Here is a 12053-nt window from a genome sequence, read left to right as displayed (position 1 = left end):
TCATTTTTTATAGGATGCCAGACGTAGTGAATTTTGCCTTATGAGTGTTGTAATCTTTATATAAATTTCTTTGAAAATATTAAGGGATATAGAACAGTCTTATGGACTTTGTTGGAGAGGGAGAGGGTGGGAAGATTTGGGAGAATGGCATTGAAACATGTATAATATCATGTATGAAACGAGTTGCCAGTCCAGGTTCGATGCACGATACTGGATGCTTGGGGCTGGTGCACTGGGACACCCCAGAGGGATGGTATGGGGAGGGAGGAGGGAGGAGGGTTCAGGATGGGGAACAAATGTATACCTGTGGCGGATTCATTTCGATATTTGGCAAAACTAATACAATACTGTAAAGTTTAAAAATAAAATAAAATAAAAAAAGATTTCAGAGCCCACATTTACATTCACAATTCCATACTTTTGATGAGAAGGGATGTACAAATATATTTGGGTGTCTATGATCTTTCAGACACTGTGCACAATCTGTATATTTGCTCCCTCTTTTCATCCTCATCAAAGCTCAATGGTAGGTACTATTAACCTTGATTGATGGAGAAGAGACTTGAGTTTTACGATAACTAAGCTGGTCATACTTCAGAATGTCAGGGATTAGAGCTCAGGTGTCTGACCTCGAACCTGTCATCTTATGTGTCATGATATACAGCTCCCCACAGCAATCAAGGAAAAACCTAGTCAGCTGCCATGCACAGTCAGCAACTTATACCTCCAACAATCTTTCCCTATTCATTCATGCGTGGTGGCCATTAGGAGCTTGAGATCATTTTTGATGAGCAAAGTCTGAGACTCCTGGCCCACAGTAACTCAGGAGTTTCCTGGGAAGAGCAATCCAGATTTGATACTTTACACATCTGATTTACTAAGGCTGAGAGCAGTGCTTTGGGGCTGGTGCCTTGATTAACACAAATGTTACTGTGAAAAATTAAATGCTCTGAACTGATACATAGAATTTGAAGATTCTCAGCAGAAATAATTGCATATGAATATTTTAAATTGATCTAGTTAAATGGCAGTTACTCTTGCTGTTAAAAAATTTAAGCATAAAGCATAATAATCCTTTGTGTAGTCTGTCCCTGGTTTATTCATTCAGTCATCTATCGATGGACATTTGGGTTGTTTCCAATGACATGCTGTTTATAACAAACAATGTTTCCTTTGTATCAGCTTTTGCTACAAAATGCCATGTAGTAAACAACCACCAAGACTTAGCTGAATATAAAAATAATCACTTATTGTTTTTGTCTCTTAAAGCTTAGCTTTGGGGCTAGCACACTGTCGTTTCCACTGACATGGCATCATTTCAAAACAAGCCTCCAGGTCAAGCCCAACATCAAAGATGAAGAATCGCTGCACCTGCGATGAGGCCATGGCAGAATGTGGGTACTAGGAAGGCTGGAGAGAAATATAATCTACTGCTGCTGCTGCTAAGTCGCTTCAGTCGTGTCCGACTCTGTGCGACCCCAGAGACAGCAGCCCATCAGGCTCCCCCATCCCTGGGATTCTCCAGGCAAGAGTACTGGAGTGGGGTGCCATTGCCTTCTCCATAGTCTACTGCAGTCTTGGGTAAAGTTTTGTCAATGTATCTTTGAAATACATTCCTAGAAGTGGGATAACTGGGATACAGATTAAGTACACGTGTGATTTTTCTAAATATCACCAAATTCTCCTTCATAGTACTTTAAACATTAAAAACATTAAAAACAAAATCAAGAATCAATATATGACGTTGTTGGGACTTTCCTGGTGGTCTGGTGGCTAAGACTCTGTGCACCCAATGCTGGGGGGCCTGGCTTGGGTTCTGTCCCTGGTCAGGGAACTAGATCCCACACGCGGCAACTAAAGATTCCACAGGCTAAAAAAAAAAAACTAAAAAAAACCACAACTAAAAAAAAAAAAAAGAGGTTCTGCATGCCGTGAGTAAGACCCAACACAGCCAAATAAATAAACAAATATTATATAAAAAAAAAACTGTCTTCCCACAGTCTGCTTTGTCAGTCAGTGTAGTTTTAACTGTTATTTCTCTTACTATAAGCAAGGATAAGGATCTTTTAATGAATTGAAAGCCATTTGCATTTCTTTTTCTTCTGTGAACACTTGGTAACTGTTGAAGGAAGTGATTGAGAGGATGTGACTCCCAGTTGACCTGAGCCCTGGGCCAGGCATTTGGAGGCTCCTCCCCTCCCCAGACCTTGGGATGTACTTTCTGCCCTCCATTCCCACTGAGGGGGCTCTTTTCAGGAGGCAGCCTTGAGAGAGTGGGGTGTGTTGAGACCCTCTGGCAAGTGTCCGTGACCAAACCCGGTTAAAGCCACTACATAAACTTGTAAGATTCTGGTGGGTGGATGCCAAGGTCTACTTGTCCGGTGTCTGCCCCAAACGGGTCTGGTGTGTAAGTTCCCTTACTTATTAAACCCGCCACCTACTAGCTTGGAGTGGATGCCCCTGTCTTTGCTTCTTCAGGCACTCCTTACCCTCTCTGTATGGGGGTAGGTTTCAGATTTTACCCAGCAAACTTCTGGGTTTGTGAATCAACAAGATCGCTGCTTACCTCCACCCCCTTTTGGTAAGGTTTTGGCCTTTTCTCTCTCTGCTGCTGCTGCTGCTAAGTCGCTTCAGTCGTGTCCGACTCTGTGCGACCCCATCGACAGCAGCCCACCAGGCTCCCCGTCCCTGAGATTCTCCAGGCAAGAACACTGGAGTGGGTTGCCATTTCCTTCTCCAATGCATGAAAGTGAAAAGAGAGCGTCAAGTCGCTCAGTCGTGTCCGAATCCTCCCGACCCCATGGACTACAGCCCACCAGGCTCCTCCATCCATGGGATTTTCCAGGCAAGAGTATTGGAGTGGGGTGCCATTGCCTTCTCTGTTATCTCTCTCTACAAGTTGTTTATACAATAGGGAAATTACAAGTTTGTAAATATTTTTTTCCCCTAGTTTTTTAGCTTGGCTTATTGTGTTTTGGCATTTGACAAGTGTTTTGAATTTTTATTCAATCAAATTTACCAACCATTTTCCATTTTGCTTCTGGATTTGGAGGTATAATTAGGAAATATTTCCCCCATTTGTGAAAAAAACCTACTTATGTGTTTTTCTTGAACTCATGTCATTTTTTTCCATACTTAAATCTTTTATTCATTTATACAATATATTCTGTTGTAGGCAGTGGTTCTAATTTTAACTTTTTTACACAGGCATACCTCACTTAATTGCACTTCATAAATATCACCCTTTTTACAAATTAAAGTTTTTCAGCAACCCTGTGTTGAGCGAGGCTGTCAGTGCCACTTTTCTAAGAGCGTTTTTCTCACTTCCTGTCTCTGTGTCAAACTTTGGTAATTCTCACAATGTTAGAAACTTTTTTGTTATTATTTTAATTGCTATGATGACCTGTGATCAGTGATATTAGATGTTACTGTTGTAATTTTTGGGGTCCCATATAAGATGACAAACTTAATATGTATAAATATATGTTTTGACTGCTCCACTGTCCAGCTGTTTCCCCATCTCTCTTCCCCTCCTTGGGCCTCCCTAGTCCCTGAGATATAACAATTTTGATATTGGACCAATTATCAGACCTCTAAGTATTGAATGAAAGGAAGACTCATACATTTCTCACTTTAAATCCAAAGCTAGATATGATAAGGCTTAGAGGGGAAAGCACGGTGCAAACTGACCCAGATTGAAAGCTGAGCCTTTTGACCCGTCTGCCGAAGGCTTGCTCAACACAGGGTTGCTGTAAACACAGAGAAGTTCTCTTGAAGGAAATTGAAAGTGCTACTCCAGTGAACACACTGGTGATAAGAAAGGAAAGCAGCCTTATAGCTAAGATGGAAAAGATTTGAGTGGTCTGGACAGATGATCAGACCAGCCATAACATTATCTTGAGCCAAAGCCTGAGCAAGACCCTGACTCTTCAGTTCTGTGAAGACTGAGAGAGGTGAAGAAGCTGTAGAAGAAAAGCTTGAAACCAAAAGAGTTGCTGGTTCATGAGTTTTAAGGAAGCCATCTTCATAGCATAAAAGTGTCAGGTGAAACGGCAAGTGCTGATACATTCATAGAAGCTGCAGCGAGTTACCCAGAAGACCTAGCTAAGATAATGAATGAATGAATGAATGAAGCAAAAATGGTTTTCAGTGTAGATGAAACAGCCTTTTGTTGGAAGAAGATGCCATCTAGGACTTTCATAGCTAAAGAGGAGAAATCAGTGCTTGACTACAGACTTTCAAAGGACAGGATGACTGTCCCGTTAGGGGCTAGCACAGCTGGTGATTTATGTTAAGCCAGTGCTCATTTGTGTGTGTTCTCGGCTGCTCAGTTCTGTCTGACTCTTTGTGACCCCACGAATTGTAGCCCACCAGGCTCCTCTGTTCATGGGATCTCCAGGCAAGAGTAACGGAGTGGGTTGCATTCCCTTCTCCAGGGGATCCTCCCAACCCAGGAATCAACCTGAGTCTCCTTCATTGCAGGCAGATTTTTTACCATCTGAGCTACCATGGAAGCCTTGCGTATTTGCATATGTAGGATATGTAATTATGCATAATTAAATAGAAAAGATACAGTATTTTATATGTTTAATTTGCTCTCTTTCAATAAAACTTTTGTTAGTAATGTGTATTTATTTGTGATATGGGCTTCCCAGGTAACTCAGTGGTAAAGAATCCACCTACCAATGCAGCAGATGCAGGAGACATGGGTTCGACCCTTGGGTTGGAAAGAGTGACAACCCACTCCAGTGTTCTTGCCTGGAAAACCGCATGGACAGAAGAGCCTGGCGAGCCACAGTCCATGGGGTCACAAAAGAGTTGGACATGGCTACGCACGCACAACCCAATCCAATTCATTTGTGGTAATGATTTGCTTTTGTATTCACAATTTTGCATGAATTTTAGTGCCTTCCTTTTCCCTAGTGTCTTCCTTTTCTCAGGTATTATCCATCGAGTTTATTATTGAGTTTGTCCTGTGACACTGTTTAACTTAGCTGATGCCCTCTTCTTTTCCCCAGCATCTGGACTGAAATAATACTTTTACCTCAAATACAAGCTTAACCTACATTCTGTACATGCTCCCGTCTCCTCTCATTTTCTGATAGGTGTGCTCTATCTATCTTGCCAGAACATGAAGTCCATACATGTTCTACTGTCTCATTTAATTATGTAGTCTTACATCTACAAGCATGTATGTGTATATTGTGTATGTATATGCAGATACACACATGTATGCGAAGTGAAGTTGCTCAGCCACGTCCGACTCTTTGCGACCCCATGGACTGTAGCCTACTAGGCTCCTCCGTCTGTGGGATTTTCCAGGCAAGAGTGCTGGAGTGGATTGCCATTTCCTTCTCCGGGGGATCTTCCCGACCCAGGAATCGAACCCGTGTCTCTCATGTCTCCTGCACTGGCAGATGGCTTCTTTACCAGCTGAGCTATCAGGGAATCCCAGAGATCTATATGCTGTCTAGCTTATTAGAAGCCACAACTTCCCATTTTGCTCTCATTGAATCCAGGGTGTCTGGAAATTTGGAATCCCAACTCACCTAAACCCAGACATCTGTTTGTTCACCAGGCAGTGGATAAATCCTTCAAGGAGGATGGAGGTGTTTCTTCTAAACTCACGTAGGGCTTTTTGCTGTCTGTCATTCTTATCATCACAATTACTGTTGAAGGTATTATCATTATCTTCCTTTTGTGAATGAGACATGGCTACAGAGTGGTGAAGTGAGCTGCGAGGTGAACCCAGAGGGTCTGCCTTCTTTGCTCTTAACCACTATTCTGAATGGAGAATCCCGTGGACAGAGGAGCCTGGCAGGCTGCAGTCCATAGGGTTGCAAACAGTCCCACACAACTAAAGGAGCTTGAGCACATGCATATCCTGAGTCGCCATGGTCAAGTGCCACATGGGGTGCCTGAACAGAAGATAGCCAGTAAACCCAATACACATGCGGCTCCCAGAATCGTCGTTGAAAAAGTACTGCTGAATAGTTAGACACCTCCATGCTGCCCTGCAGTATTTCTCAGGCTTCTGTCTGTAGGCCACACGCGTCAGAATATTGGACTTTACATCGCACGTACAGAATCGGAAATCCAGGGGCTGAGATATACGAATGCTCAGTTTTAGACTCTTCCCTCTGGCAAATGTTTTGAACACCAAAGCTTGAAGACGCCAGTGGAGTAGGACTTGGGAGTTAGAATATCTGGGACATTCATATAATATCTAGGGGATATTATGTTACAATCTGGGACAGCTGTCTATAATTTACTACTGATTTCTGTGTGTATATTCAAAGTCATTAAAATATGTGTATGCTAACCCTAACCCTAACCCAAATAGGAAAAGGAGTATGTCAAGGCTATATATTGTCACCCTGTTTATTTAACTTATATGCAGAGTACATCATGAGAAATGCTGGATTGGAAGAAACACAAGCTGGAATCAAGATTGCTGGAAGAAATATCAAGAACCCCAGATATGCAGATGACACCACCCTTGTGGCAGAAAGTGAAGAGGAACTCAAAAGCCTCTTGATGAAGTGAAAGAGGAGAGTGAAAAAGTTGGCTTAAAGCTCAACATTCAGAAAACGAAGATCATGGCATCTGGTGTCATCACTTCATGGGAAATAGATGGGGAAACAGTGGAAACAGTGTCAGACTTTATTTTTCTGGGCTCTAAAATCACTACAGATGGTGACTGCAGCCATGAAATTAAAAGATGCTTACTCCTTGGAAAGAAAGTTATGACCAACCTAGATAGCATATTCAAAAGCAGAGACATTACTTTGCCAACAAAGGTTCGTCTAGTCAAGGCTATGGTTTTTCCTGTGGTCGTGTATGGATGTGAGAGTTGGACTGTGAAGAAGGCTGAGTGCTGAAGAATTGATGCTTTTGAACTGTGGTGTTGGAGAAGACTCTTGAGAGTCCCTTGGACTGCAGGGAGATGGAACCAGTCCATTCTGAAGGTGATCAGCCCTGGGATTTCTTTGGAAGGAATGATGCTAAAGCTGAAATTCCAGTACTTTGGCCACCTCATGCGAAGAGTTGACTCATTGGAAAAGACTCTGATGCTGGGAGGGATTGGAGGCAGGAGGAGAAGGGGACGACAGAGGATGAGATGGCTGGATGGCATCACTGACTCGATGGACATGAGTCTGAGTGAACTCCGGGAGTCGGTGATGGACAGGGAGGCCTGGCGTGCTGCGATTCATGGGGTCACAAAGAGTCGGACACGACTGAGCGACTGATCTGATCTGATCTGATGCATATTCAAAATATTTAATAGAAAATCACAGGGAACTAGCTTACGGCCAGCTCCACAACATAGTTACTACAAACAGTAGGAATGGTTTATGGTGACAAGGAAAAAATAATCCAATGATACATCGCTAACAACCATCCTTTCTGCTGGACAATAGCTTTGTGGAGCCATGGTCAATCCCTCTTGCTCTCTGTGTACCCTATATTAAGAACAATATTTTATGCTTCTCTGCCCATATAATTCTCCAGGTAAGAGTAGTGGAGTGGGAGGCCATTTCCTTCTCCAGGGGATCTTCCCTAACCCAGGGACTGAATCTGGGTCTCCTGCATTGCAGGCAGATTCTTTACCATCTGAGCCACCAGAGAAGCCCCCATCCTATATTAAGAACAATTTATATTGCCCACATATATCTGACATTTAATAATTTGAGGGAAAGAATTCTGTACAGTGGAGAAAAAGTTTTTCCACCAATACCCAATCCAACTATTACACTTTTCTTGCCTATCGCCAGGAAGGTCTGTAAAACGCTTTTTACCAGAGCCAACATTTTTGTAGTGGCTTTCACAGGCAAAAGGAATTTATCAGATCAAGTTCACACTGGAGGACCTCCATGCCTTCTGACAGTTCAGAATTCATCCAGGTTTGGCATTGCCAAATTAGTTCAAACTCAGGCGTACAATTACACAAGGAGATTACACAGATTACAAGAGCTCCCTGTCATCAGCATATTACTTCTGGGATGAGGAAGAGGCAGAACAGATGCCGAATTAGAGAAACAAAAAGAAGAGAGGGCCTTCAGTTGTTCTCCAGAGGAAAAAGGTGATATCCTAGTAAAATTGATCAGGACAGTTGGTAGTGGACGCCGTAACTACACTTCAGTTAGTCTCCAAGTTGTATGGATTATAATTTGCCATGAATATAGGCACAGATGAGATGTCTGCAGGAGCAGTTATTTCCATAACTTCAACCAAAGAACTGCCCATGTTCTCATTAGCCTAACTCATAGAATAGTAAGTAAGAAACGGGAACCCATCAGCCCTGATAACTTGATTATCCCAACAACCTTAATGATCAGTAGGAGGAAGGCAATGCCAGCAAAATACTACCAGGTAAATAACGCAGTTCAAAGAATGGTCATTGGATCTGTTGTCCTCTTGCTGAGATGGGAAACCGAGACTGGAGGGGATCAATAATTTGTAGAAGGCCATACCTAGGGAAGATATGCATAGTATTCAAAAAAAGAGGTTTCCTGACATGGTACGGTGTCCTTGGGCCGCATACAATTCCTATTAACAAGCTTCACTGAGTGAGGCTCTTCATCCCCACCTTGTTCATTAAATGAATGGAGTGGAGTAGAAAACACTAATACTCCGTGACCTTTCTGTGTTATTGGTCTCAGCACCAGTTGCCAGCAGAGGGCGCCAGAGTCCTTTGAAAGTAGGTTTTTGGTGTCTGTCGCAGTCTCCGCATTCAAATTAGCCAGAGTGAATCAAATTATTGCTTGGGGGTTAGAGGTGGGGGCGTCTTGGAGTTATCTGACTCCCTCTTTCACTTTCTTAAGGAGGGAGAAAAAACCCTTTTCATTAAATCAGAAGAGACATGCCGTTACAGTGTAACTTGTTAGTCAAAACAGGCTTCCCAAATCCAAATGCAATTAAAATTGAGTTTTCAGACCTTTATCTCCTTCCTCCTGGGTGTGTAGTCTGCTCTGGGAACTCCTGCTGGGAATATTGCTTTGAAAACACTAATGCTGTAGCAGGCCCCTGGATATGGCACCAGGGAAGGCGAGGGAGCGTGGGGGGGAGGTCTGTACTGTCAATTAAAGTGAAAGGAATCTGAAAGTTGAGGACGGACACAGTGGCGCTCTGCAGGAACAGAGATCTCTGCAAGGCTTGCCCCAGAGACCAGTAGCTCCATCATTCTCTCTTGTGGTCTTGGGTTGAAGAATTGCTATCCCAGAATCACATGCCAAAATCATGGGGAGTTATTTTGCGGGGGAAGGGGGAGAAGAGAAGTGAGGTACCCTAAAAGAGAAGTGATGTATTGGATGAATTCATGTCTGATTCCTCAGAAAGCCTCTACAGCACACTATTTAAGGACTTTACGTAACTGTGGCATTCCCAGTGATACAACTCCCCCACTGTAGAGCAATTATACTTGCAGCATCTTTGACCATCTTAGTAGCTATTTTGACTCAGTTGAGTATTTCTGAGAAGAATCGTCTGAGAAAATAAAGATGCCAGGCTCTCCAGTCTTTGCTAATTTAAAATTTTTTTCTTCTAAAAATTAGACCGAACTCGGGTAGACCACCTCAACATGAAGGCATTCTAGTTGCTCTGCTCACTACCAAGTTAGGTATAACTTGACATTTGCATTCCTATCCCTTTTCTTTCAAACACTGGTTTTCAAGGATACTATGGGAACAAGAAAGAATGTTATCTGTCCCAGCTTGGGAAACACAAAAGGGGTGCCAGGGAAGTGGTATCTAATTTGAAACTTGAAGGGTGTGTTAGTTCTAGCCAGACATGAAAGGGCTGGGATATGTGTTTTGGACAAGAGGAAGGCTCAGAAAGGAGACTGTGTTCTTAAAGCATGCTGTGCATTTTTCCAGACAGCAACGCAGTGGAAAATGATGACTGATCATGACACTGCTGTGACACAGAAGAGGAGTCAAATCAATTCATTAACAATATCAAATATAAGCAATGGAAGAATTTCATCTGATAGAACTTGTTTATTCCAAATCGAGAATCAGATGTTGGATAAGGTCTAGAAAGAATTATCTATTGCTTGGAAGTCTTGTGGATACAAGAGACTTGGATCTGATCTGAAAACAACAAAAGAACAATTGATCTAAAAGAAAAATATATTTTAACCTGTATTTCTGTGAAATCTGATAGAATGGAGAGAAGAGAAAGATCTCTGACCTCAGTAGATGTAATGGGAACTTCCTGGACTGGATTACCCACAAGACCAACTCATTTCCAGTGTAATTTGTTTGAGGTGTTCCAGATCTATTGTTTCATATGTGAATGACTATCAGATGGTCTTTGCCAGGCCTGTGAGCGTATGCCCTGTTTTTGTTGAAACATGCCTTTTCTTGTCACCTCAATTTCCCAACAACACGTAGTGAAGACGTCAGGAGAAAAAAATCCAAGTTTGAAGTTCTTGTTTTATTTCTGTTTTATTCACCTGGCTACAAGCAACTGAAAGATCATTATCACCAAAAAGATGTTGATATCAAGAAAGACCTGATGAAAAGTCTCAGGAAAACAGAACTACGTACATTCCTGTGGTTGTCAACTTTTGTGTTTAGAGTCTGAGGAACTGGTATAGGATGCACGGGTAGGGGGTAATAAAGACCATCTTCTAGGGGCGTCTGGAGGCAGTGAGTTCTGGTGATGTGAATTCTCTGCCTCTAGAGGACAATGCACGTGTGTATGTGCTCAGGAGCTTCAGTTGTGTCCGACACTTTGTGATCCCATGGACTGTGTAGGATGTGACCCTATGGACCAGGCTCCTCTGTCCGTGGGATTCTTCGGTCAAGAATACTGGAGTGGGCTGCCATTTCCTCCTCCAGGGGATCTTCCAGACCCAGGGATCAAGCCGGCATCTCGTGTCTCCTGCACTGCCAGGCACATTCTTTGACCAGGTGCGCGCCACCTGGGCAGCCCCTAGAGTACAGTATTTGAGGTTAAAAGGCAATGCAGGCATCTTATGGTTCAAATCCTACATGTGATAAAAGGAGAACTGGAAGCCCAGACAGATTAACCAAGAGTGTTAAAGATGCAAAAAATATGATTTATATATTTATTTTTGGCTGTGCTGAGTCTTCGTTGCTGTGTGGGTGTTTCTCCAGTTGCAGCGCTCAGGCTTCTTCTGGCAGTGGCTTCTCTTACTGTGGAGCATTGGCCCTAGGGTGCGCAGGCTTCTGTAGCTGTGGCACAAGGGCTCAGTAGCTATGGCTCCCAGGCCCTGAGCACAGGCTCAGTAGTTGGCGCACATGGGTTTACCTGCCCCTTGGCATGTGGGATCTTCCTGGACCAGGGATCAAACCCTTGTCTCCTGCATTGGCAGACAGATTCTTTACCACTGCACCACCAGGGAAGCCATTTCATCCATCATTATCAGTCTTAATTCCAACTTCAGTCCCTCATATGTTCACAGCCCAGAGGCTTTGGAGACTCAGAGATGCTCCAGACATGGCCACTGCAAGCAGACAATACACAGAAAATTCATGAGACTGGCAAGCATTTGATGGTAGGAATTTTGTCTTATTCTATTCATCCTGAATTTGGCATTGCAAAGAAAAAAAAAAATTTTGAGTGACTGTATACTGGGTAGTGCAGAAGGGCACAAGGAAGGTTTATGTGCTATGTGCGCTGGTGACCCCAAGATGACACCAGAAATGCCTTCATAGGAGTGGTTTTAGCAAAACAGTGGGCTTCCCTGGTGGCTCAGATGGTAAACAATCTGCCTGCAACGAGGGAGACCCAGGTTCAATCCCTGGTACAGGAAAATCTGGAGAAGGGAATGGCAATCCACTCCAGCATTCTTGCCTGGAGAATTCCATGGACTACAGAGGAGCCTGGTGGACCATAGTCCATGGGATTGCAGAGTCAGATATTTCTGGGAGGCTAACACTTTCACTTTATTTTCAAAAGAGGAGAGAAAGCTTCCAGATAGACAAGGCAGGGAATGGTGTGTCAGAAAGAAGAATTAATATGTGCATAACACTAGAAGAATTGTCAAGGTGCCTCACAGAAGAGGGGTGTTAGGTACAGAAGTC

Source organism: Bos indicus x Bos taurus, chromosome 14, assembly GCF_003369695.1.
Source record: "Bos indicus x Bos taurus breed Angus x Brahman F1 hybrid chromosome 14, Bos_hybrid_MaternalHap_v2.0, whole genome shotgun sequence".
Classification (NCBI taxonomy): domain Eukaryota; kingdom Metazoa; phylum Chordata; class Mammalia; order Artiodactyla; family Bovidae; genus Bos; species Bos indicus x Bos taurus.
The sequence above is the reverse complement of the archived record's forward strand: the minus strand, read 5'-3'. Positions refer to the sequence as shown.